At 40.3% G+C, this 22,920-nt stretch overlaps 29 non-coding genes across 29 annotated transcripts; all 29 read left to right on the top strand.

Annotated features, from left to right (window-relative positions):
- Positions 1 to 92: 92 nt before the first annotated feature.
- trnar-ucu (transfer RNA arginine (anticodon UCU)) lies at positions 93 to 182 on the top strand. The gene is given in 2 exon segments: positions 93 to 129; positions 147 to 182. It is a non-coding gene; the product is annotated as a tRNA-Arg (tRNA).
- A 155-nt stretch (positions 183 to 337) lies between these two features.
- trnat-cgu (transfer RNA threonine (anticodon CGU)) lies at positions 338 to 411 on the top strand. The gene has a single exon. It is a non-coding gene; the product is annotated as a tRNA-Thr (tRNA).
- A 428-nt stretch (positions 412 to 839) lies between these two features.
- Positions 840 to 913, top strand: trnat-agu (transfer RNA threonine (anticodon AGU)). The gene has a single exon. It is a non-coding gene; the product is annotated as a tRNA-Thr (tRNA).
- Positions 914 to 1,340: 427 nt separating this feature from the next.
- On the top strand, positions 1,341 to 1,414 carry trnat-agu (transfer RNA threonine (anticodon AGU)). The gene has a single exon. It is a non-coding gene; the product is annotated as a tRNA-Thr (tRNA).
- Positions 1,415 to 1,613: 199 nt separating this feature from the next.
- Positions 1,614 to 1,703, top strand: trnar-ucu (transfer RNA arginine (anticodon UCU)). The gene is given in 2 exon segments: positions 1,614 to 1,650; positions 1,668 to 1,703. It is a non-coding gene; the product is annotated as a tRNA-Arg (tRNA).
- Positions 1,704 to 1,853: 150 nt separating this feature from the next.
- Positions 1,854 to 1,932, top strand: trnat-cgu (transfer RNA threonine (anticodon CGU)). The gene has a single exon. It is a non-coding gene; the product is annotated as a tRNA-Thr (tRNA).
- A 427-nt stretch (positions 1,933 to 2,359) lies between these two features.
- Positions 2,360 to 2,433, top strand: trnat-cgu (transfer RNA threonine (anticodon CGU)). The gene has a single exon. It is a non-coding gene; the product is annotated as a tRNA-Thr (tRNA).
- Positions 2,434 to 9,248: 6,815 nt separating this feature from the next.
- LOC141299196 (5S ribosomal RNA) lies at positions 9,249 to 9,367 on the top strand. The gene has a single exon (XR_012341723.1). It is a non-coding gene; the product is annotated as a 5S ribosomal RNA (ribosomal RNA).
- Positions 9,368 to 10,120: 753 nt separating this feature from the next.
- Positions 10,121 to 10,239, top strand: LOC141299193 (5S ribosomal RNA). The gene has a single exon (XR_012341722.1). It is a non-coding gene; the product is annotated as a 5S ribosomal RNA (ribosomal RNA).
- A 753-nt stretch (positions 10,240 to 10,992) lies between these two features.
- On the top strand, positions 10,993 to 11,111 carry LOC141312439 (5S ribosomal RNA). Its single transcript, XR_012349231.1, has one exon. It is a non-coding gene; the product is annotated as a 5S ribosomal RNA (ribosomal RNA).
- A 752-nt stretch (positions 11,112 to 11,863) lies between these two features.
- LOC141299186 (5S ribosomal RNA) lies at positions 11,864 to 11,982 on the top strand. The gene has a single exon (XR_012341721.1). It is a non-coding gene; the product is annotated as a 5S ribosomal RNA (ribosomal RNA).
- A 753-nt stretch (positions 11,983 to 12,735) lies between these two features.
- On the top strand, positions 12,736 to 12,854 carry LOC141299181 (5S ribosomal RNA). Its single transcript, XR_012341718.1, has one exon. It is a non-coding gene; the product is annotated as a 5S ribosomal RNA (ribosomal RNA).
- Positions 12,855 to 13,607: 753 nt separating this feature from the next.
- On the top strand, positions 13,608 to 13,726 carry LOC141312428 (5S ribosomal RNA). The gene has a single exon (XR_012349230.1). It is a non-coding gene; the product is annotated as a 5S ribosomal RNA (ribosomal RNA).
- Positions 13,727 to 13,810: 84 nt separating this feature from the next.
- Positions 13,811 to 13,929, top strand: LOC141299178 (5S ribosomal RNA). The gene has a single exon (XR_012341717.1). It is a non-coding gene; the product is annotated as a 5S ribosomal RNA (ribosomal RNA).
- A 753-nt stretch (positions 13,930 to 14,682) lies between these two features.
- LOC141318830 (5S ribosomal RNA) lies at positions 14,683 to 14,801 on the top strand. Its single transcript, XR_012353123.1, has one exon. It is a non-coding gene; the product is annotated as a 5S ribosomal RNA (ribosomal RNA).
- Positions 14,802 to 15,554: 753 nt separating this feature from the next.
- Positions 15,555 to 15,673, top strand: LOC141317625 (5S ribosomal RNA). Its single transcript, XR_012351992.1, has one exon. It is a non-coding gene; the product is annotated as a 5S ribosomal RNA (ribosomal RNA).
- An 801-nt stretch (positions 15,674 to 16,474) lies between these two features.
- LOC141317425 (5S ribosomal RNA) lies at positions 16,475 to 16,593 on the top strand. Its single transcript, XR_012351806.1, has one exon. It is a non-coding gene; the product is annotated as a 5S ribosomal RNA (ribosomal RNA).
- An 84-nt stretch (positions 16,594 to 16,677) lies between these two features.
- On the top strand, positions 16,678 to 16,796 carry LOC141317727 (5S ribosomal RNA). Its single transcript, XR_012352088.1, has one exon. It is a non-coding gene; the product is annotated as a 5S ribosomal RNA (ribosomal RNA).
- An 801-nt stretch (positions 16,797 to 17,597) lies between these two features.
- Positions 17,598 to 17,716, top strand: LOC141318470 (5S ribosomal RNA). The gene has a single exon (XR_012352785.1). It is a non-coding gene; the product is annotated as a 5S ribosomal RNA (ribosomal RNA).
- Positions 17,717 to 17,800: 84 nt separating this feature from the next.
- Positions 17,801 to 17,919, top strand: LOC141292577 (5S ribosomal RNA). Its single transcript, XR_012340541.1, has one exon. It is a non-coding gene; the product is annotated as a 5S ribosomal RNA (ribosomal RNA).
- Positions 17,920 to 18,720: 801 nt separating this feature from the next.
- On the top strand, positions 18,721 to 18,839 carry LOC141317424 (5S ribosomal RNA). The gene has a single exon (XR_012351805.1). It is a non-coding gene; the product is annotated as a 5S ribosomal RNA (ribosomal RNA).
- Positions 18,840 to 18,923: 84 nt separating this feature from the next.
- LOC141296539 (5S ribosomal RNA) lies at positions 18,924 to 19,042 on the top strand. The gene has a single exon (XR_012341279.1). It is a non-coding gene; the product is annotated as a 5S ribosomal RNA (ribosomal RNA).
- Positions 19,043 to 19,843: 801 nt separating this feature from the next.
- On the top strand, positions 19,844 to 19,962 carry LOC141317423 (5S ribosomal RNA). Its single transcript, XR_012351804.1, has one exon. It is a non-coding gene; the product is annotated as a 5S ribosomal RNA (ribosomal RNA).
- An 84-nt stretch (positions 19,963 to 20,046) lies between these two features.
- LOC141315204 (5S ribosomal RNA) lies at positions 20,047 to 20,165 on the top strand. The gene has a single exon (XR_012350752.1). It is a non-coding gene; the product is annotated as a 5S ribosomal RNA (ribosomal RNA).
- Positions 20,166 to 20,966: 801 nt separating this feature from the next.
- On the top strand, positions 20,967 to 21,085 carry LOC141317421 (5S ribosomal RNA). Its single transcript, XR_012351802.1, has one exon. It is a non-coding gene; the product is annotated as a 5S ribosomal RNA (ribosomal RNA).
- Positions 21,086 to 21,169: 84 nt separating this feature from the next.
- On the top strand, positions 21,170 to 21,288 carry LOC141317611 (5S ribosomal RNA). Its single transcript, XR_012351980.1, has one exon. It is a non-coding gene; the product is annotated as a 5S ribosomal RNA (ribosomal RNA).
- Positions 21,289 to 21,372: 84 nt separating this feature from the next.
- On the top strand, positions 21,373 to 21,491 carry LOC141294233 (5S ribosomal RNA). Its single transcript, XR_012340908.1, has one exon. It is a non-coding gene; the product is annotated as a 5S ribosomal RNA (ribosomal RNA).
- Positions 21,492 to 22,292: 801 nt separating this feature from the next.
- On the top strand, positions 22,293 to 22,411 carry LOC141317726 (5S ribosomal RNA). Its single transcript, XR_012352087.1, has one exon. It is a non-coding gene; the product is annotated as a 5S ribosomal RNA (ribosomal RNA).
- Positions 22,412 to 22,495: 84 nt separating this feature from the next.
- LOC141317600 (5S ribosomal RNA) lies at positions 22,496 to 22,614 on the top strand. The gene has a single exon (XR_012351969.1). It is a non-coding gene; the product is annotated as a 5S ribosomal RNA (ribosomal RNA).
- The last annotated feature ends 306 nt before the right edge of the window (positions 22,615 to 22,920 follow it).

The following is a 22,920-nucleotide window of genomic DNA, read 5'->3' as shown; positions in this document are numbered from 1 at the left end:
CTTCCTGCAGAGAGAGCACGCGCTCTCTTACCGTTAGACGGCCACAGACCCGGAAGGTCAGCCTTCACGCGGCTCTGCTTCTCCCCATGTTGGGCTCTGTGGCGCAATGGATAGCGCATTGGACTTCTAGACTGCCAGAAGAGGCCATTCAGAGGTTGTGGGTTCAAGTCCCACCAGAGTTGTTGATTTTGGCTTTCTGGTTACTCTCATACTGTGCAGTGTTGCCCTCAGGCAGTAGAAATTTGTAGACATTCTCTTTTAAGCGTACCAGCACCTGCCCTGCCTCTGGATGTTTTGACCCTCTGAGTCACCCTCCCGACAGCCTTACATGCGGTTTGGCGCCGTGGCTTAGTTGGTTAAAGCGCCTGTCTCGTAAACAGGAGATCCTGCGTTCAAATCCCAGCGGTACCTTGGGCGGCGTTCCAGTCCAGCAAGCGCAAGCTTTTCCAAAAGCGACCCGCAAACATGGATAGCGAGGGCAGTGAGTGGTTACTTTTGCAAACCGCCCCGACTCAGTTGTCGGCAAACGCCTTAAAGCTGTCCAGCGCCCGGTCAGCCAACCCCTGGCCTCTTCTCTTGGAGCCTGGATCGTCTGAGTTGCCCTCCCGGAGGGCAATTGTGCGGCCAGGCTATTCTAGTTAACAGGAGATCCTGCGTTTGAATCCCATGGATGGTTTGGTTGCACGCCACAATACAGCCGAGCTCGTGCTTTACCAAAAAAAACAGACGGCGAAAGGGGACACAGAGGAGCTTGAGGACAGCGGGCGGTTTCTCCTGCATCATTACCCTCTCACCTGCTTTTGAAGAATAGCATTCAGGCTAACTTTCTCCACCAAGGAGGCGCCGTGGCTTAGTTGGTCAAAGCGCCTGTCTAGTAAACAGGAGATCCTGGGTTCAAATCCCAGCGGTGCCTTCGGTGGTGCTCCAGTCCAGCAAGCGTCCCTCAATTGTACCTGTCTTTCTGCCCACACAGCTTGCCACTTGACAGAGCCGGACAAGCCCAGCCCAGCATACCTACAGGCTCTGTGGTGCATTGGATTTCTAGACTCCCAGATGAGGTTGTGGGTTTGAGTACCACCAGAGTCATGCATTTTGTTAAGACCGTTCTGCGCAGTATTGCCCTCGGACAGCAGAAACCATTTTGAGGCCTCCTGTTTCTCAGCGTACGTTGATTTAAAAAAAAAAAGGCAATCATATTTAAAAGGTAGCAAAACATGCCCAAGAGCCAATTCAGTGAGGTATGGCAATCACTGTCTCGCATCAAGTGGAGGCAGCAGGAAGTTCATATTGTTGATTCATGCATCCTCTGAGCCACCCTCCCCACACCTAACACGCGGGGTGGCGCCGTGGCTTAGTTGGTTAAAGCGCCTTTCTAGTAAACAGGAGATCCTGGGTTCAAATCCCAGCGGTGCCTTGTAGACGGCAGCTTGGATCTTTTTGCTCTCCCTTGGACCTGAGGCCCTTACAGTGCCTCTGCCTTTCAAACGACACTGCAATTATGCAGAGACCCGAGGGCCTGTCCTTCCTGCAGAGAGAGCACGCGCTCTCTTACCGTTGGACGGCCACAGACCCGGAAGGTCAGCCTTCACGCGGCTCTGCTTTTCCCCATGTTGGGCTCTGTGGCGCAATGGATAGCGCATTGGACTTCTAGACTGCCAGAAGAGGCCATTCAGAGGTTGTGGGTTCAAGTCCCACCAGAGTTGTGGATTTTGGCTTTCTGGTTACTCTCATACTGTGCAGTGTTGCCCTCAGGCAGTAGAAATTTGTAGACATTCTCTTTTAAGCGTACCAGCACCTGCCCTGCTTCTGGATGTTTTGACCCTCTGAGTCACCCTCCCGACAGCCTTGCATGCGGTTTGACGCCGTGGCTTAGTTGGTTAAAGCGCCTGTCTCGTAAACAGGAGATCCTGCGTTCAAATCCCAGCGGTACCTTGGGCGGCGTTCCAGTCCAGCAAGCGCAAGCTTTTCCAAAAGCGACCCGCAAACATGGATAGCGAGGGCAGTGAGTGGTTACTTTTGCAAACCGCCCCGACTCAGTTGTCGGCAAACGCCTTAAAGCTGTCCAGCGCCCGGTCAGCTAACCCCTGGCCTCTTCTCTTGGAGCCTGGATCGTCTGAGTTGCCCTCCCGGAGGGCAATTGTGCGGCCAGGCTATTCTAGTTAACAGGAGATTCTGCGTTTGAATCCCATGGATGGTTTGGTTGCACGCCACAATACAGCCGAGCTCGTGCTTTACAAAAAAAACAGACGGCGAAAGGGGACACAGAGGAGCTTGAGGACAGCGGGCGGGTTCTCCTGCATCATTACCCTCTCACCTGCTTTTGAAGAATAGCATTCAGGCTAACTTTCTCCACCAAGGAGGCGCCGTGGCTTAGCTGGTCAAAGCGCCTGTCTCGTAAACAGGAGATCCTGGGTTCGAATCCCAGCGGTGCCTTTCCACTGGTGGCTGTCTCTGGCCTTTCTGTTGGATTGGAGACCCTGACGACACTATGTTTTTGAACCGTGCCTCAATTGTGCAAAGACCTGAGGACCTGTCTTTCTGCCCAAACAGCGTGCCACTTGGTGTAGCTGGACGGGCACAAATCTGTAAGTAAAGCCCTCAGTGGACCAGCCTGGCATACCGATGGGCTCTGCGGCGCAGTGGATAGTGCATTGGACTTCTAGACTGCCAGATGAGGCCATTCAAAGGTTGTGGGTGCAAGTCCCACCAGAGTCGTGCTTTTTGCCATTTTGTTAAGCCCATACTGCGCAGTGTTGCCCTCGGACAGCAGAAACCATTTTGAGGCCTCGAATCCCAGCGGTGCCTTGGGCGGCGCTCCAGTCCAGCAAGCATGCCTCAATTGTGCACAGACCAGTCTTTCTGCCCACACAGCTTGCCACTCGGCCGAGCAGGACAGGCCCAGGCTGGCATACCTACAGGCTCTGTGGCGCAATGGATAGCGCATTGGATTTCAAGACTCCCAGATGAGGTTGTAGTTGTGGGTTCGAGTCCCACCAGAGTCGTGCGTTTTGGCATTTTGTTAAGCACGTTCTGCGCCGTGTTGCCCTCGGACAGCAGAAACCATTTTGAGGCCTCCTGTTCTCAGCGTACATTGATTAAAAAAAAATGTCAATCATATTTAAAAGGTAGCAAAACATGCCCAAGAACCAATTTAGTGAGGTATGGCTATCACTGTCTTGCATCAAGTGGAGGCAGCAGGACGTTCATATTGTTGATTCATGCATCCTCTGAGCCACCCTCCCGACAGACTTGCATGTGGTTTGGCGCCGTGGCGATCATGAAGAGGATAATGAGGCTATGGACAATGATGGTGAGATACAGGATGAAACAGAAAAGGTGGATACAAGTAACAATAACACAACAGAAGAAATGGAGACAATAACAGAACACAAAGATACAACATGCAGTCAAGTGACGGGAGAAGTGGAAAAGTGTTGCAATATGGAGAAAGATGATCGTTTGATTGTGGAGATATCGGAAACACAGAAAGAACAGCTGGAAAAAGACAATGGCAAAACAAATGAACTGAGTGATACATGGACATCTTTGGACTTATCAAACACACAAATGGACGTAAGTGAGAGAATGGATGAGCAAAATACTGAAGAACACAAGCAAGCAAATGGATTGCAAGTAAGAAGAAGAAAAATTAAGGTAACTCCAAATCTAAAATTTGTAAGGAACAGATTGAGTAAAAAGAGTGAACTGATAAAGACTATGCGTGATGCGTCTAGGGGAAAAGAAAGTGCGGATTGATGGGACTGATATGTAATGTTTTTCATTTATGTATGTTTTTAAGTATTGTTTCTATTAATGTAAGAGGTTTATCGAATGTCGGAAAATTTGACAAGGTTAAGGAGCAGTGTAAAAAACAAAATCTTATATTTATACAAGAGACAAACTGGAATGAAGCTATAATGGATGATTTTAAAAGGGGATGGACAGGAAATATATTTTATAATAATGGTGATGGAAGGATGGGGAGAGGGGTTGCCATTTTAGTTAAAAAAAATGTATGTAATGATGTCGAAGAAATATATAATGACAAAGAAGGGAAATGTTTAGCGATTAAGATTAAGGAAAATAATATGGTTTTATGTAACATTCATGCTCCGGTAGTAGGAAAAGAAAAGAAGGAATTCTTTAATAGGCTAAAGGGTTTAATGACTTTATGGGGAGAAACTATTTTAATTGGTGATTTTAACACGGTCTTGAACAGAATTGATTTAGCAGATGGCATGATTTTTAAGAGTGACAGTGGGAGAAAAGAGTTGGAGAACTTAATGGATGAGCATGAAGTAGTTGACATGGAGAATAAGAAATGAGGGAAGAAGAGAATATTCAAGAAGACAAATAGTAGGTAATATTTTAAAACAAAGTAGAATTGATTTTATTCTATACAAGAGAAAACTGGGCGATTTTATACAGAGTGTTTATTACAAAGAAACAGCTTTGAGTGATCACAAGTTTTTCATTTTGAATATTGATTTTAACGAAGCTGAAAGAGGTAATGGGGTATGGATCATAAACACAGAAATTTTAAAAATAAAATCTTATAGAAAGACAATAGTGGATATAATAAATACAGAAAAACAGAATAGGATGTATCAAGAAGATAAACGAATATGGTGGGATAATACAAAATATGAAATTAAAAAGTATACTATAGAAATTAGTAAATTAATACAAAAAGCTAAAAGAAATAAAGAAGTGGAGGTTAGAAAAGAACTAAATGATAAATTGAACCAAGAAAATGTAGATATAGAAAAAATAATAAACTTGGAAGAAGAATTACGAAACATAGAAGAAAAGAAATGTAGAGGTGCTATGGTTAGAAGTAAAGCAAAATATCTTGTAGAAGGCGAGAAATGTACAAAATTCTTTTTTAGTTTAGAAGAAAGTAAGGGAAATGTAGAAATCATAAGAGAATTAAAGAAGAAAAATGGTGAAAAAATAAAAGAAGCACAGGATATTTTGAAAGAAGTTAGAAATTTTTATGAAGGCCTTTTTAAAAAAGGTCAAATAAATGAAAAAGAAGAACAATTTTTATTGGAACAAATTGAGGAAAGTATAACAGAAGATGATAGAAATATGTGTGATGAAGAAATACAAATAGAAGAAATTAAGGAAGCTATAATGCAATTAAATAATGGGAAAAGCCCAGGTTTAGATGGATTAGTATCTGAATTTTATAAAGTTTTTAAAGATGTTTTAGCACCAATTTTAAAGGAAATCTTTGAAGTAATTTTTGAAAAGAAAGAAGCTACACATTTAATGAGAATAGGTTTAGTGAAATTAATATATAAGAAAAAAGGTGGAAAAAATGATTTGATTAACTACAGACCCCTTACGATGTTAAATAAAGATTTTAAAGTATTAGCCAAGGTTTTAGCAAACAGACTTACAGTATTTTTCAATTGTTTACACACAATTTTGAAAACCGGGTTCTTTTTTCAAAATATAATCACAATTATCCAAACACCACACTCAATTTGCAAAATTCCTAGATTGTTTGCAAAATGACACACTTCAGTCAAAACATACACATTTCAGTCAAAACATATACACATATTTGTGAAAATGCTATTAGTTTTCATTTAACCAACACAGTCCTCAATGATCAGACACTATTGCAGACAGTTTCACACTGCTGTGATAAATAAAAAACACATTTGTAAAAAAAACTAATTTTAGGAAATAGCATGTGCTAGATTTTTGGGCAGACATTGTTATGTAAGGGATCATTTCGATGACAAAACAAAATAGTGACAAACCCACAACATTCATCATGATTAGTTTGAGATATAGGGAGAATGAACACAAATAGGCCTACTATAAACTTACCAAGCACTGCACAACACTGATGCTGCAGACTGAATATTTCAAGTATTTATTTCAATTCAAGAAATACAGTATTTCTTACCATAATCAGTTACAGTAATCAACCAACAATGAAATCAATGAAACAAATAAAATCTGTAGACAAATAAAAATTACTGCATGAAGTACATACAGTTTGACTCTGGAAAAAAAAGCAACACAACTACTGTAACTATTCCTCATCTCTCCGTCTGGCTGGATCAGGCCATAAGATTTCATCCACATCATTTTTGATGAATACAGGTGAACTCACCTGCTGCCTAGCACACCTGAGTGCTGCGTTTTCAAATTAGCACATGTGTGCTTCCACACCTTGTGGATGTGTTTATCCAATTTGTTCATTAGTGTGGTCATTGGCAATCCGGGGCTTTGTAATGACAAGGAAGTAACCTCACAATCCTTATCTGTGTCTAAGGTGTCGAAATGTGTGTAGAGTTTTACAAATCACTGTGTGTAATGTTTTGCAAAAAGAGTGAAGCAGACATTGTGTTTAATGTTGTGCAAATCTGTGGCGGTGTTTTGCTCCTTGGAGTAGAATTTTGCAAATTGTGTGGAAATGTTTATTTTAGAGTGTAAACAATCGTAAAAAACTGTAATTGTAAATACGCTGATGTTGTCGAAAATGTGGTACATCTTAGGAGTCATCCCTATGGAACACTGGCATGTACAAAGAATAAAAAAATGTGTCCTGAATTTTATTTGGGAAGGGAAACCACCAAGAATTGCGTATAATGTTTTAATAGGTGCAACAGATGAAGGTGGAATGGGATTGATAGACCCAGAAATAAGAAAGAAAAGCTTGAGAGTTAAACTGGTGAAAAGGTTTTTAAACAAGGATTTTAAAGCAGAATGGAAGCATGTAATGAGGTGTTATCTTAACAAATGTGGTGGTTTTACAGTTTTTTACGATTGTTTACACTCTAAAATAAAAATTTCCACACAATTTGCAAAATTCTACTCCAAGGAGCAAAACACCGCCACAGATTTGCACAACATTACACACAATGTCTGCTTCACTCTTTTTGCAAAACATTACACACAGTGATTTGTAAAACTCTACACACATTTCAACACCTTAGACACAGATAAGGATTGTGAGGTAACTTCCTTGTCATTACAAAGCCCCGGATTGCCAATGACCACACTAATGAACAAATTGGATAAACACATCCACAAGGTGTGGAAGCACACATGTGCTAATTTGAAAACTCAGCACTCAGGTGTGCTATAAAAGGCAGCAGGTGAGTTCACCTGTATTCATCAAAAATTATGTGGATGAAATCTTATGGCCTGATCCAGCCAGACGGAGAGATGAGGAATAGTTACAGTAGTTGTGTTGCTTTTTTTTTTCCAGAGTCAAACTGTATGTACTTCATGCTTCGTGCTTGGTAAGTTTATAGTAGGCCTATTTGTGTACATTCTCCCTCTATCTCAAACTAATTATGAAGAATGTTGTTTGTCACTATTTTGTTTTGTCATCGAAATGATCCCTTACATAACAATGTCTGGCCAAAAATCTAGCACATGCTATTTCCCAAAATTAGTTTTTTTTTTACAAATGTGTTTTTTATTTATCACAGCAGTGTGAAACTGTCTGCAATAGTGTCTGATCATTGAGGACTGTGTTGGTTAAATGAAAACTAATAGCATTTTCACAAATATGTGTATATGTTTTGACTGAAATGTGTATGTTTTGACAGAAGTGTGTCATTTTGCAAACAATCTAGGAATTCCGCAAAATGAGTGTGGTGTTTGGATAATTGTGATTATATTTTGAAAAAAAGAACCCAGTTTTCAAAATTGTGTGTAAACAATTGAAAAAAACTGTAATATAAATGATGACATTTTATGGATGAAACTGAAACAGAACATGATGACTGGAATTCCTGATTTTTACAAAGAGGTTTTACAAGCATGGGCAGAGTTTTTAAATTTGGTTGAGTTTAAACCTGAAGGAAGAAAAATGTTATTAAATCAACCATTGTTTTTAAATGCTAATATTTTAACACAAGAGAAAGAAGTATTTTTTAAACATTGGTTGAAGGCTGGTGTATGTCAAGTCAAAGATGTTTTATATGAGATAAAAGAAGGTTTTTTACCAAGCCAAGTAATTGTTGATGCTATGGATGAGATTGGTGAAGATTTTAAAAGAGAAACTCTGGAGAAACAGTTTGAAATAGTGAAAAGTGCAATACCTAAAGAATGGATAGAGAAAATTGAACAGAATGATAAAAGCAATGATAATGTGAAAGTGGTTTTAAAAGAAAAAGCCAAAGACTTTCAGGAATGTACTTTTAAAAAATTTTATGTATGTTTTAGAAACAAAGTGTACAAAAGACCAGTCGCAGAACAGTTCTGGAAAAGGATTTTTGTGGATATTGATGAGGAAGGAATTTGGAAAAATTTAAAGTGGAAATATTTAGACACAAAACTTGAATGCTTGGATTATTTTATCAGACACAATGTGATATTCACTGAAACAAAGCTGGCACAAATTGGAAGCAGTGATAATGCAATATGTAAAGTATGTGAATTAGAAAATGAAAGTAGTATGCACTTGTTTTTAAAATGTGCTAAATTAAATACTTTTATGGTAAAGTTAAAAGAAATGATAAAACAGATGATGACAAATAGAGAAGAGGAAATTGAGAGAGATTCAGAATGGTGTAAAATGTTTTTATTTGGTTTTAATGGAAGTAAAACAAAGATGGTCAATCTTTTTTTATCTGTTGCAAGAAATGTTATTTGGGAAAGGAGAAACATTGTGAAAAACAAACGTGCAAAAATAGATGTTTGGAAAATGTACAAAAGAAAACGGGAACAATATATTAGAACTGCTGAAGAATATTTTAAAATGGAAGAGAACAAGATTGTTTTTTACAAAACTTTTATTTTAAATAATCCTTTTATTATGGACAGCCCAGATGGTACTAAACTAGAGTTGCCTGAATGATTCTGTTTTGATCCCCTTATTTAATTTAAAGTTTTTATTTTATTTTATTTATTTATTTTTTTTCTCACTTATCTTCTTATCCCTGTGTACACATGTAATTGTGTAATAAATCACTGTGAACTGTAATATGTAATATATGTATATGACCTGTTGTATGTCATGATGATTTAAAATGTGTGTATGTATATATATATATGTATATTTTTAATAAAAAAAAAAAAAAAAAAAAAAAAAGAGCGCCCGATCTCGTCTGATCTCGGAAGCTAAGCCGCGTCGGGCCTGGTTAGTACTTGGATGGGAGACCGCCTGGGAATACCAGGTGCTGTAAGCTTTTGCCTTTTCTTCACTATTTATATAATATGCTGGCTTTTACGGAGGCTGATCTTTAAATAGCCCACTTTTTGGAGCAGCCCTCGCTTACGGCCATACCGCGCTGAGAGCGCCCGATCTCGTCTGATCTCGGAAGCTAAGCAGCGTCGGGCCTGCTTAGTACTTGGATGGGAGACCGCCTGGGAATACCAGGTGCTGTAAGCTTTTGCCTTTTCTTCACTATTTATATAATATGCTGGCTTTTAGAAAGACGTGTTTTACCGCTCTATTTATTACAATCATTTAAATGTATTATAGAGTTTTAAGTGTTTTACATGTTTTTTAGGCCATTTTATTACTCTTAACATTTTAAGTGAGTGTGTGTCTTTAAAAAATGGATGGTTGGCCTGCCATGTGACTAGACACATGACAGGAAGCAGGAAGTACAACTGTATAAGAGAGCAGCATGACAAACAAAGGACAGTCACCAAACTGTTGGATTGAGGAGTTGCTAATTTTAGAGCTCACCTTTCCATTCACCACCTGCAAACTTTGGATTACACTTTCTGTGGATTGTATATACACCGGTGGACACTCACATTGGACTTATCAACACACTGGGATTCTTGGACTGTTTTTAGGGTATGGACAAATGAACTGTATTCTTTTAACAGCGTTTACCTCGTTTTATCGTGTTGTTTTAAAGTCTTTTATGTGAACCTTGTAAATAAACCAAATCTATTTAAACCAATCTTCTTTTATGTCTCATTCTTTTAACCACTAGTCATCTCTCACAGTTAAATCTGACCCCATTTTAGTCTTGTAACTCGGCTGATAAGGCCGATTGTTACACTTGGATGGGAGACCGCCTGGGAATACCAGGTGCTGTAAGCTTTTGCCTTTTCTTCACTATTTATATAATATGCTGGCTTTTACGGAGGCTGATCTTTAAATGGCCCACTTTTTGGAGCAGCCCTCGCTTACGGCCATACCGCGCTGAGAGCGCCCGATCTCGTCTGATCTCGGAAGCTAAGCAGCGTCGGGCCTGCTTAGTACTTGGATGGGAGACCGCCTGGGAATACCAGGTGCTGTAAGCTTTTGCCTTTTCTTCACTATTTATATAATATGCTGGCTTTTAGAAAGACGTGTTTTACCGCTCTATTTATTACAATCATTTAAATGTATTATAGAGTTTTAAGTGTTTTACATGTTTTTTAGGCCATTTTATTACTCTTAACATTTTAAGTGAGTGTGTGTCTTTAAAAAATGGATGGTTGGCCTGCCATGTGACTAGACACATGACAGGAAGCAGGAAGTACAACTGTATAAGAGAGCAGCATGACAAACAAAGGACAGTCACCAAACTGTTGGATTGAGGAGTTGCTAATTTTAGAGCTCACCTTTCCATTCACCACCTGCAAACTTTGGATTACACTTTCTGTGGATTGTATATACACCGGTGGACACTCACATTGGACTTATCAACACACTGGGATTCTTGGACTGTTTTTAGGGTATGGACAAATGAACTGTATTCTTTTAACAGCGTTTACCTCGTTTTATCGTGTTGTTTTAAAGTCTTTTATGTGAACCTTGTAAATAAACCAAATCTATTTAAACCAATCTTCTTTTATGTCTCATTCTTTTAACCACTAGTCATCTCTCACAGTTAAATCTGACCCCATTTTAGTCTTGTAACTCGGCTGATAAGGCCGATTGTTACACTTGGATGGGAGACCGCCTGGCAATACCAGGTGCTGTAAGCTTTTGCCTTTTCTTCACTATTTATATAATATGCTGGCTTTTACGGAGGCTGATCTTTAAATGGCCCACTTTTTGGAGCAGCCCTCGCTTACGGCCATACCGCGCTGAGAGCGCCCGATCTCGTCTGATCTCGGAAGCTAAGCAGCGTCGGGCCTGCTTAGTACTTGGATGGGAGACCGCCTGGGAATACCAGGTGCTGTAAGCATTTGCCTTTTCTTCACTATTTATATAATATGCTGGCTTTTAGAAAGACGTGTTTTACCGCTCTATTTATTACAATCATTTAAATGTATTATAGAGTTTTAAGTGTTTTACATGTTTTTTAGGCCATTTTATTACTCTTAACATTTTAAGTGAGTGTGTGTCTTTAAAAATGGATGGTTGGCCTGCCATGTGACTAGACACATGACAGGAAGCAGGAAGTACAACTGTATAAGAGAGCAGCATGACAAACAAAGGACAGTCACCAAACTGTTGGATTGAGGAGTTGCTAATTTTAGAGCTCACCTTTCCATTCACCACCTGCAAACTTTGGATTACACTTTCTGTGGATTGTATATACACCGGTGAACACTCACATTGGACTTATCAACACACTGGGATTCTTGGACTGTTTTTAGGGTATGGACAAATGAACTGTATTCTTTTAACAGCGTTTACCTCGTTTTATCGTGTTGTTTTAAAGTCTTTTATGTGAACCTTGTAAATAAACCAAATCTATTTAAACCAATCTTCTTTTATGTCTCATTCTTTTAACCACTAGTCATCTCTCACAGTTAAATCTGACCCCATTTTAGTCTTGTAACTCGGCTGATAAGGCCGATTGTTACACTTGGATGGGAGACCGCCTGGGAATACCAGGTGCTGTAAGCTTTTGCCTTTTCTTCACTATTTATATAATATGCTGGCTTTTACGGAGGCTGATCTTTAAATAGCCCACTTTTTGGAGCAGCCCTCGCTTACGGCCATACCGCGCTGAGAGCGCCCGATCTCGTCTGATCTCGGAAGCTAAGCAGCGTCGGGCCTGCTTAGTACTTGGATGGGAGACCGCCTGGGAATACCAGGTGCTGTAAGCTTTTGCCTTTTCTTCACTATTTATATAATATGCTGGCTTTTAGAAAGACGTGTTTTACCGCTCTATTTATTACAATCATTTAAATGTATTATAGAGTTTTAAGTGTTTTACATGTTTTTTAGGCCATTTTATTACTCTTAACATTTTAAGTGAGTGTGTGTCTTTAAAAAATGGATGGTTGGCCTGCCATGTGACTAGACACATGACAGGAAGCAGGAAGTACAACTGTATAAGAGAGCAGCATGACAAACAAAGGACAGTCACCAAACTGTTGGATTGAGGAGTTGCTAATTTTAGAGCTCACCTTTCCATTCACCACCTGCAAACTTTGGATTACACTTTCTGTGGATTGTATATACACCGGTGGACACTCACATTGGACTTATCAACACACTGGGATTCTTGGACTGTTTTTAGGGTATGGACAAATGAACTGTATTCTTTTAACAGCGTTTACCTCGTTTTATCGTGTTGTTTTAAAGTCTTTTATGTGAACCTTGTAAATAAACCAAATCTATTTAAACCAATCTTCTTTTATGTCTCATTCTTTTAACCACTAGTCATCTCTCACAGTTAAATCTGACCCCATTTTAGTCTTGTAACTCGGCTGATAAGGCCGATTGTTACACTTGGATGGGAGACCGCCTGGGAATACCAGGTGCTGTAAGCTTTTGCCTTTTCTTCACTATTTATATAATATGCTGGCTTTTACGGAGGCTGATCTTTAAATGGCCCACTTTTTGGAGCAGCCCTCGCTTACGGCCATACCGCGCTGAGAGCGCCCGATCTCGTCTGATCTCGGAAGCTAAGCAGCGTCGGGCCTGCTTAGTACTTGGATGGGAGACCGCCTGGGAATACCAGGTGCTGTAAGCTTTTGCCTTTTCTTCACTATTTATATAATATGCTGGCTTTTAGAAAGACGTGTTTTACCGCTCTATTTATTACAATCATTTAAATGTATTATAGAGTTTTAAGTGTTTTACATGTTTTTTAGGCCATTTTATTACTCTTAACATTTTAAGTGAGTGTGTGTCTTTAAAAAATGGATGGTTGGCCTGCCATGTGACTAGACACATGACAGGAAGCAGGAAGTACAACTGTATAAGAGAGCAGCATGACAAACAAAGGACAGTCACCAAACTGTTGGATTGAGGAGTTGCTAATTTTAGAGCTCACCTTTCCATTCACCACCTGCAAACTTTGGATTACACTTTCTGTGGATTGTATATACACCGGTGGACACTCACATTGGACTTATCAACACACTGGGATTCTTGGACTGTTTTTAGGGTATGGACAAATGAACTGTATTCTTTTAACAGCGTTTACCTCGTTTTATCGTGTTGTTTTAAAGTCTTTTATGTGAACCTTGTAAATAAACCAAATCTATTTAAACCAATCTTCTTTTATGTCTCATTCTTTTAACCACTAGTCATCTCTCACAGTTAAATCTGACCCCATTTTAGTCTTGTAACTCGGCTGATAAGGCCGATTGTTACACTTGGATGGGAGACCGCCTGGGAATACCAGGTGCTGTAAGCTTTTGCCTTTTCTTCACTATTTATATAATATGCTGGCTTTTACGGAGGCTGATCTTTAAATAGCCCACTTTTTGGAGCAGCCCTCGCTTACGGCCATACCGCGCTGAGAGCGCCCGATCTCGTCTGATCTCGGAAGCTAAGCAGCGTCGGGCCTGCTTAGTACTTGGATGGGAGACCGCCTGGGAATACCAGGTGCTGTAAGCATTTGCCTTTTCTTCACTATTTATATAATATGCTGGCTTTTACGGAGGCGGATCTTTAAATAGCCCACTTTTTGGAGCAGCCCTCGCTTACGGCCATACCGCGCTGAGAGCGCCCGATCTCGTCTGATCTCGGAAGCTAAGCAGCGTCGGGCCTGCTTAGTACTTGGATGGGAGACCGCCTGGGAATACCAGGTGCTGTAAGCTTTTGCCTTTTCTTCACTATTTATATAATATGCTGGCTTTTAGAAAGACGTGTTTTACCGCTCTATTTATTACAATCATTTAAATGTATTATAGAGTTTTAAGTGTTTTACATGTTTTTTAGGCCATTTTATTACTCTTAACATTTTAAGTGAGTGTGTGTCTTTAAAAAATGGATGGTTGGCCTGCCATGTGACTAGACACATGACAGGAAGCAGGAAGTACAACTGTATAAGAGAGCAGCATGACAAACAAAGGACAGTCACCAAACTGTTGGATTGAGGAGTTGCTAATTTTAGAGCTCACCTTTCCATTCACCACCTGCAAACTTTGGATTACACTTTCTGTGGATTGTATATACACCGGTGGACACTCACATTGGACTTATCAACACACTGGGATTCTTGGACTGTTTTTAGGGTATGGACAAATGAACTGTATTCTTTTAACAGCGTTTACCTCGTTTTATCGTGTTGTTTTAAAGTCTTTTATGTGAACCTTGTAAATAAACCAAATCTATTTAAACCAATCTTCTTTTATGTCTCATTCTTTTAACCACTAGTCATCTCTCACAGTTAAATCTGACCCCATTTTAGTCTTGTAACTCGGCTGATAAGGCCGATTGTTACACTTGGATGGGAGACCGCCTGGCAATACCAGGTGCTGTAAGCTTTTGCCTTTTCTTCACTATTTATATAATATGCTGGCTTTTACGGAGGCTGATCTTTAAATGGCCCACTTTTTGGAGCAGCCCTCACTTACGGCCATACCTCGCTGAGAGCGCCCGATCTCGTCTGATCTCGGAAGCTAAGCAGCGTCGGACCTGCTTAGTACTTGGATGGGAGACCGCCTGGGAATACCAGGTGCTGTAAGCTTTTGCCTTTTCTTCACTATTTATATAATATGCTGGCTTTTAGAAAGACGTGTTTTACCGCTCTATTTATTACAATCATTTAAATGTATTATAGAGTTTTAAGTGTTTTACATGTTTTTTAGGCCATTTTATTACTCTTAACATTTTAAGTGAGTGTGTGTCTTTAAAAAATGGATGGTTGGCCTGCCATGTGACTAGACACATGACAGGAAGCAGGAAGTACAACTGTATAAGAGAGCAGCATGACAAACAAAGGACAGTCACCAAACTGTTGGATTGAGGAGTTGCTAATTTTAGAGCTCACCTTTCCATTCACCACCTGCAAACTTTGGATTACACTTTCTGTGGATTGTATATACACCGGTGGACACTCACATTGGACTTATCAACACACTGGGATTCTTGGACTGTTTTTAGGGTATGGACAAATGAACTGTATTCTTTTAACAGCGTTTACCTCGTTTTATCGTGTTGTTTTAAAGTCTTTTATGTGAACCTTGTAAATAAACCAAATCTATTTAAACCAATCTTCTTTTATGTCTCATTCTTTTAACCACTAGTCATCTCTCACAGTTAAATCTGACCCCATTTTAGTCTTGTAACTCGGCTGATAAGGCCGATTGTTACACTTGGATGGGAGACCGCCTGGGAATACCAGGTGCTGTAAGCTTTTGCCTTTTCTTCACTATTTATATAATATGCTGGCTTTTACGGAGGCTGATCTTTAAATAGCCCACTTTTTGGAGCAGCCCTCGCTTATGGCCATACCGCGCTGAGAGCGCCCGATCTCGTCTGATCTCGGAAGCTAAGCAGCGTCGGGCCTGGTTAGTACTTGGATGGGAGACCGCCTGGGAATACCAGGTGCTGTAAGCTTTTGCCTTTTCTTCACTATTTATATAATATGCTGGCTTTTAGAAAGACGTGTTTTACCGCTCTATTTATTACAATCATTTAAATGTATTATAGAGTTTTAAGTGTTTTACATGTTTTTTAGGCCATTTTATTACTCTTAACATTTTAAGTGTATGTGTCTTTAATAAATGGATGGTTGGCCTGTCATGTGACTAGACACATGACAGGAAGCAGGAAGTACAACTGTATAAGAGAGCAGCATGACAAACAAAGGACAGTCACCAAACTGTTGGATTGAGGAGTTGCTAATTTTAGAGCTCACCTTTCCATTCACCACCTGCAAACTTTGGATTACACTTTCTGTGGATTGTATATACACTGGTGGACACTCACATTGGACTTATCAACACACTGGGGTTCTTGGACTGTTTTTAGGGTATGGACAAATGAACTGTATTCTTTTAACAGAGTTTACCTGTTTTTAGGGTATGGACAAATGAACTGTATTCTTTTAACAGAGTTTACCTAGTTTTATCGTGTTGTTTTAAAGTCTTTTATGTGAACCTTGTAAATACACCAAATCTATTTAAACCAATTTTCTTTTATGTCTCATTCTTTTAACCACTAGTCATCTCTCACAGTTAAATCTGACCCCATTTTAGTCTTGTAACTCGGCTGATAAGGCCGATTGTTACACTTTTATGGGAGACCGCCTGGGAATACCAGGTGCTGTAAGCTTTTGCCTTTTCTTCACTATTTATATAATATGCTGGCTTTTACGGAGGCTGATCTTTAAATAGCCCACTTTTTGGAGCAGCCCTCGCTTATGGCCATACCGCGCTGAGAGCGCCCGATCTCGTCTGATCTCGGAAGCTACGCAGCGTCGGGCCTGGTTAGTACTTGGATGGGAGACCTCCTGGGAATACCAGGTGCTGTAAGCTTTTGCCTTTTCTTCACTATTTATATAATATGCTGGCTTTTACGGAGGCTGATCTTTAAATAGCCCACTTTTTGGAGCAGCCCTCGCTTATGGCCATACCGCGCTGAGAGCGCCCGATCTCGTCTGATCTCGGAAGCTACGCAGCGTCGGGCCTGGTTAGTACTTGGATGGGAGACCGCCTGGGAATACCAGGTGCTGTAAGCTTTTGCCTTTTCTTCACTATTTATATAATATGCTGGCTTTTAGAAAGACGTGTTTTACCGCTCTATTTATTACAATCATTTAAATGTATTATAGAGTTTTAAGTGTTTTACATGTTTTTTAGGCCATTTTATTACTCTTAACATTTTAAGTGTATGTGTCTTTAATAAATGGATGGTTGGCCTGTCATGTGACTAGACACATGACAGGAAGCAGGAAGTACAACTTTATAAGAGAGCAGCATGACAAACAAAGGACAGTCACCAAACTGTTGGATTGAGGAGTTGCTAATTTTAGAGCTCACCTTTCCATTCACCACCTGCAAATTTTGGATTACACTTTCTGTGGATTGTATATACACTGGTGGACACTCACATTGGACTTATCAACACACTGGGGTTCTTGGACTGTTTTTAGGGTATGGACAAATGAACTGTATTCTTTTAACAGAGTTTACCTGTTTTTAGGGTATGGACAAATGAACTGTATTCTTTTAACAGAGTTTACCTAGTTTTATCATGTTGTTTTAAAGTCTTTTATGTGAACCTTGTAAATACACCAAATCTATTTAAACCAATTTTATTTTATGTCTCATTCTTTTAACCACTAGTCATCTCTCACAGTTAAATCTGACCCCATTTTAGTCTTGTAACTCGGCTGATAAGGCCGATTGTTACACTTTTATGGGAGACCGCCTGGGAATACCAGGTGCTGTAAGCTTTTGCCTTTTCTTCACTATTTATATAATATGCTGGCTTTTACGGAGGCTGATCTTTAAATAGCCCACTTTTTGGAGCAGCCCTCGCTTATGGCCATACCGCGCTGAGAGCGCCCGATCTCGTCTGATCTCGGAAGCTACGCAGCGTCGGGCCTGGTTAGTACTTGGATGGGAGACCGCCTGGGAATGCCAGGTGCTGTAAGCTTTTGCCTTTTCTTCACTATTTATATAATATGCTGGCTTTTACGGAGGCTGATCTTTAAATAGCCCACTTTTTGGAGCAGCCCTCGCTTATGGCCATACCGCGCTGAGAGCGCCCGATCTCGTCTGATCTCGGAAGCTAAGCAGCGTAGGGCCTGGTTAGTACTTGGATGGGAGACCGCCTGGGAATACCAGGTGCTGTAAGCTTTTGCCTTTTCTTCACTATTTATATAATATGCTGGCTTTTAGAAAGACGTGTTTTACCGCTCTATTTATTACAATCATTTAAATGTATTATAGAGTTTTAAGTGTTTTACATGTTTTTTAGGCCATTTTATTACTCTTAACATTTTAAGTGTATGTGTCTTTAATAAATGGATGGTTGGCCTGTCATGTGACTAGACACATGACAGGAAGCAGGAAGTACAACTGTATAAGAGAGCAGCATGACAAACAAAGGACAGTCACCAAACTGTTGGATTGAGGAGTTGCTAATTTTAGAGCTCACCTTTCCATTCACCACCTGCAAACTTTGGATTACACTTTCTGTGGATTGTATATACACTGGTGGACACTCACATTGGACTTATCAACACACTGGGGTTCTTGGACTGTTTTTAGGGTATGGACAAATGAATTGTATTCTTTTAACAGAGTTTACCTGTTTTTAGGGTATGGACAAATGAACTGTATTCTTTTAACAGAGTTTACCTAGTTTTATCATGTTGTTTTAAAGTCTTTTATGTGAACCTTGTAAATACACCAAATCTATTTAAACCAATTTTCTTTTATGTCTCATTCTTTTAACCACTAGTCATCTCTCACATTTAAATCTGACCCCATTTTAGTCTTGTAACTCGGCTGATAAGGCCGATTGTTACACTTTTATGGGAGACCGCCTGGGAATACCAGGTGCTGTAAGCTTTTGCCTTTTCTTCACTATTTATATAATATGCTGGCTTTTACGGAGGCTGATCTTTAAATAGCCCACTTTTTGGAGCAGCCCTCGCTTATGGCCATACCGCGCTGAGAGCGCCCGATCTCGTCTGATCTCGGAAGCTACGCAGCGTCGGGCCTGGTTAGTACTTGGATGGGAGACCTCCTGGGAATACCAGGTGCTGTAAGCTTTTGCCTTTTCTTCACTATTTATATAATATGCTGGCTTTTACGGAGGCTGATCTTTAAATAGCCCACTTTTTGGAGCAGCCCTCGCTTATGGCCATACCGCGCTGAGAGCGCCCGATCTCGTCTGATCTCGGAAGCTAAACAGCGTCGGGCCTGGTTAGTACTTGGATGGGAGACCGCCTGGGAATACCAGGTGCTGTAAGCTTTTGCCTTTTCTTCACTATTTATATAATATGCTGGCTTTTAGAAAGACGTGTTTTACCGCTCTATTTATTACAATCATTTAAATGTATTATAGAGTTTTAAGTGTTTTACATGTTTTTTAGGCCATTTTATTACTCTTAACATTTTAAGTGTATGTGTCTTTAATAAATGGATGGTTGGCCTGTCATGTGACTAGACACATGACAGGAAGCAGGAAGTACAACTGTATAAGAGAGCAGCATGACAAACAAAGGACAGTCACCAAACTGTTGGATTGAGGAGTTGCTAATTTTAGAGCTCACCTTTCCATTCACCACCTGCAAACTTTGGATTACACTTTCTGTGGATTGTATATACACTGGTGGACACTCACATTGGACTTATCAACACACTGGGGTTCTTGGACTGTTTTTAGGGTATGGACAAATGAACTGTATTCTTTTAACAGAGTTTACCTGTTTTTAGGGTATGGACAAATGAACTGTATTCTTTTAACAGAGTTTACCTAGTTTCATCGTGTTGTTTTAAAGTCTTTTATGTGAATCTTGTAAATACACCAAATCTATTTAAACCAATTTTCTTTTATGTCTCATTCTTTTAACCACTAGTCATCTCTCACAGTTAAATCTGACCCCATTTTAGTCTTGTAACTCGGCTGATAAGGCCGATTGTTACACTTTTATGGGAGACCGCCTGGGAATACCAGGTGCTGTAAGCTTTTGCCTTTTCTTCACTATTTATATAATATGCTGGCTTTTACGGAGGCTGATCTTTAAATAGCCCACTTTTTGGAGCAGCCCTCGCTTATGGCCATACCGCGCTGAGAGCGCCCGATCTCGTCTGATCTCGGAAGCTACGCAGCGTCGGGCCTGGTTAGTACTTGGATGGGAGACCTCCTGGGAATACCAGGTGCTGTAAGCTTTTGCCTTTTCTTCACTATTTATATAATATGCTGGCTTTTACGGAGGCTGATCTTTAAATAGCCCACTTTTTGGAGCAGCCCTCGCTTATGGCCATACCGCGCTGAGAGCGCCCGATCTCGTCTGATCTCGGAAGCTAAGCAGCGTCGGTCCTGGTTAGTACTTGGATGGGAGACCGCCTGGGAATACCAGGTGCTGTAAGCTTTTGCCTTTTCTTCACTATTTATATAATATGCTGGCTTTTAGAAAGACGTGTTTTACCGCTCTATTTATTACAATCATTTAAATGTATTATAGAGTTTTAAGTGTTTTACATGTTTTTTAGGCCATTTTATTACTCTTAACATTTTAAGTGTATGTGTCTTTAATAAATGGATGGTTGGCCTGTCATGTGACTAGACACATGACAGGAAGCAGGAAGTACAACTGTATAAGAGAGCAGCATGACAAACAAAGGACAGTCACCAAACTGTTGGATTGAGGAGTTGCTAATTTTAGAGCTCACCTTTCCATTCACCACCTGCAAACTTTGGATTACACTTTCTGTGGATTGTATATACACTGGTGGACACTCACATTGGACTTATCAACACACTGGGGTTCTTGGACTGTTTTTAGGGTATGGACAAATGAACTGTATTCTTTTAACAGAGTTTACCTGTTTTTAGGGTATGGACAAATGAACTGTATTCTTTTAACAGAGTTTACCTAGTTTTATCGTGTTGTTTTAAAGTCTTTTATGTGAACCTTGTAAATACACCAAATCTATTTAAACCAATTTTCTTTTATGTCTCATTCTTTTAACCACTAGTCATCTCTCACAGTTAAATCTGACCCCATTTTAGTCTTGTAACTCGGCTGATAAGGCCGATTGTTACACTTTTATGGGAGACCGCCTGGGAATACCAGGTGCTGTAAGCTTTTGCCTTTTCTTCACTATTTATATAATATGCTGGCTTTTACGGAGGCTGATCTTTAAATAGCCCACTTTTTGGAGCAGCCCTCGCTTATGGCCATACCGCGCTGAGAGCGCCCGATCTCGTCTGATCTCGGAAGCTACGCAGCGTCGGGCCTGGTTAGTACTTGGATGGGAGACCTCCTGGGAATACCAGGTGCTGTAAGCTTTTGCCTTTTCTTCACTATTTATATAATATGCTGGCTTTTACGGAGGCTGATCTTTAAATAGCCCACTTTTTGGAGCAGCCCTCGCTTATGGCCATACCGCGCTGAGAGCGCCCGATCTCGTCTGATCTCGGAAGCTAAGCAGCGTCGGGCCTGGTTAGTACTTGGATGGGAGACCGCCTGGGAATACCAGGTGCTGTAAGCTTTTGCCTTTTCTTCACTATTTATATAATATGCTGGCTTTTACGGAGGCTGATCTTTAAATAGCCCACTTTTTGGAGCAGCCCTCGCTTATGGCCATACCGCGCTGAGAGCGCCCGATCTCGTCTGATCTCGGAAGCTAAGCAGCGTCGGGCCTGGTTAGTACTTGGGTGGGAGACCGCCTGGGAATACCAGGTGCTGTAAGCTTTTGCCTTTTCTTCACTATTTATATAATATGCTGGCTTTTAGAAAGACGTGTTTTACCGCTCTATTTATTACAATCATTTAAATGTATTATAGAGTTTTAAGTGTTTTACATGTTTATTAGGCCATTTTATTACTCTTAACATTTTAAGTGTATGTGTCTTTAATAAATGGATGGTTGGCCTGTCATGTGACTAGACACATGACAGGAAGCAGGAAGTACAACTGTATAAGAGAGCAGCATGACAAACAAAGGACAGTCACCAAACTGTTGGAATGAGGAGTTGCTAATTTTAGAGCTCACCTTTCCATTCACCACCTGCAAACTGTGGATTACACTTTCTGTGGATTGTATATACACTGGTGGACACTCACATTGGACTTATCAACACACTGGGGTTCTTGGACTGTTTTTAGGGTATGGACAAATGAACTGTATTCTTTTAACAGAGTTTACCTGTTTTTAGGGTATGGACAAATGAACTGTATTCTTTTAACAGAGTTTACCTAGTTTTATCGTGTTGTTTTAAAGTCTTTTATGTGAACCTTGTAAATACACCAAATCTATTTAAACCAATTTTCTTTTATGTCTCATTCTTTTAACCACTAGTCATCTCTCACAGTTAAATCTGACCCCATTTTAGTCTTGTAACTCGGCTGATAAGGCCGATTGTTACACTTTTATGGGAGACCGCCTGGGAATACCAGGTGCTGTAAGCTTTTGCCTTTTCTTCACTATTTATATAATATGCTGGCTTTTACGGAGGCTGATCTTTAAATAGCCCACTTTTTGGAGCAGCCCTCGCTTATGGCCATACCGCGCTGAGAGCGCCCGATCTCGTCTGATCTCGGAAGCTACGCAGCGTCGGGCCTGGTTAGTACTTGGATGGGAGACCGCCTGGGAATACCAGGTGCTGTAAGCTTTTGCCTTTTCTTCACTATTTATATAATATGCTGGCTTTTACGGAGGCTGATCTTTAAATAGCCCACTTTTTGGAGCAGCCCTCGCTTATGGCCATACCGCGCTGAGAGCGCCCGATCTCGTCTGATCTCGGAAGCTAAGCAGCGTCGGGCCTGGTTAGTACTTGGATGGGAGACCGCCTGGGAATACCAGGTGCTGTAAGCTTTTGCCTTTTCTTCACTATTTATATAATATGCTGGCTTTTAGAAAGACGTGTTTTACCGCTCTATTTATTACAATCATTTAAATGTATTATAGAGTTTTAAGTGTTTTACATGTTTTTTAGGCCATTTTATTACTCTTAACATTTTAAGTGTATGTGTCTTTAATAAATGGATGGTTGGCCTGTCATGTGACTAGACACATGACAGGAAGCAGGAAGTACAACTTTATAAGAGAGCAGCATGACAAACAAAGGACAGTCACCAAACTGTTGGATTGAGGAGTTGCTAATTTTAGAGCTCACCTTTC

Source organism: Garra rufa, chromosome 1, assembly GCF_049309525.1.
Source record: "Garra rufa chromosome 1, GarRuf1.0, whole genome shotgun sequence".
NCBI lineage: Eukaryota > Metazoa > Chordata > Actinopteri > Cypriniformes > Cyprinidae > Garra > Garra rufa.
This window is presented reverse-complemented; position numbering and strand designations above follow the sequence as displayed.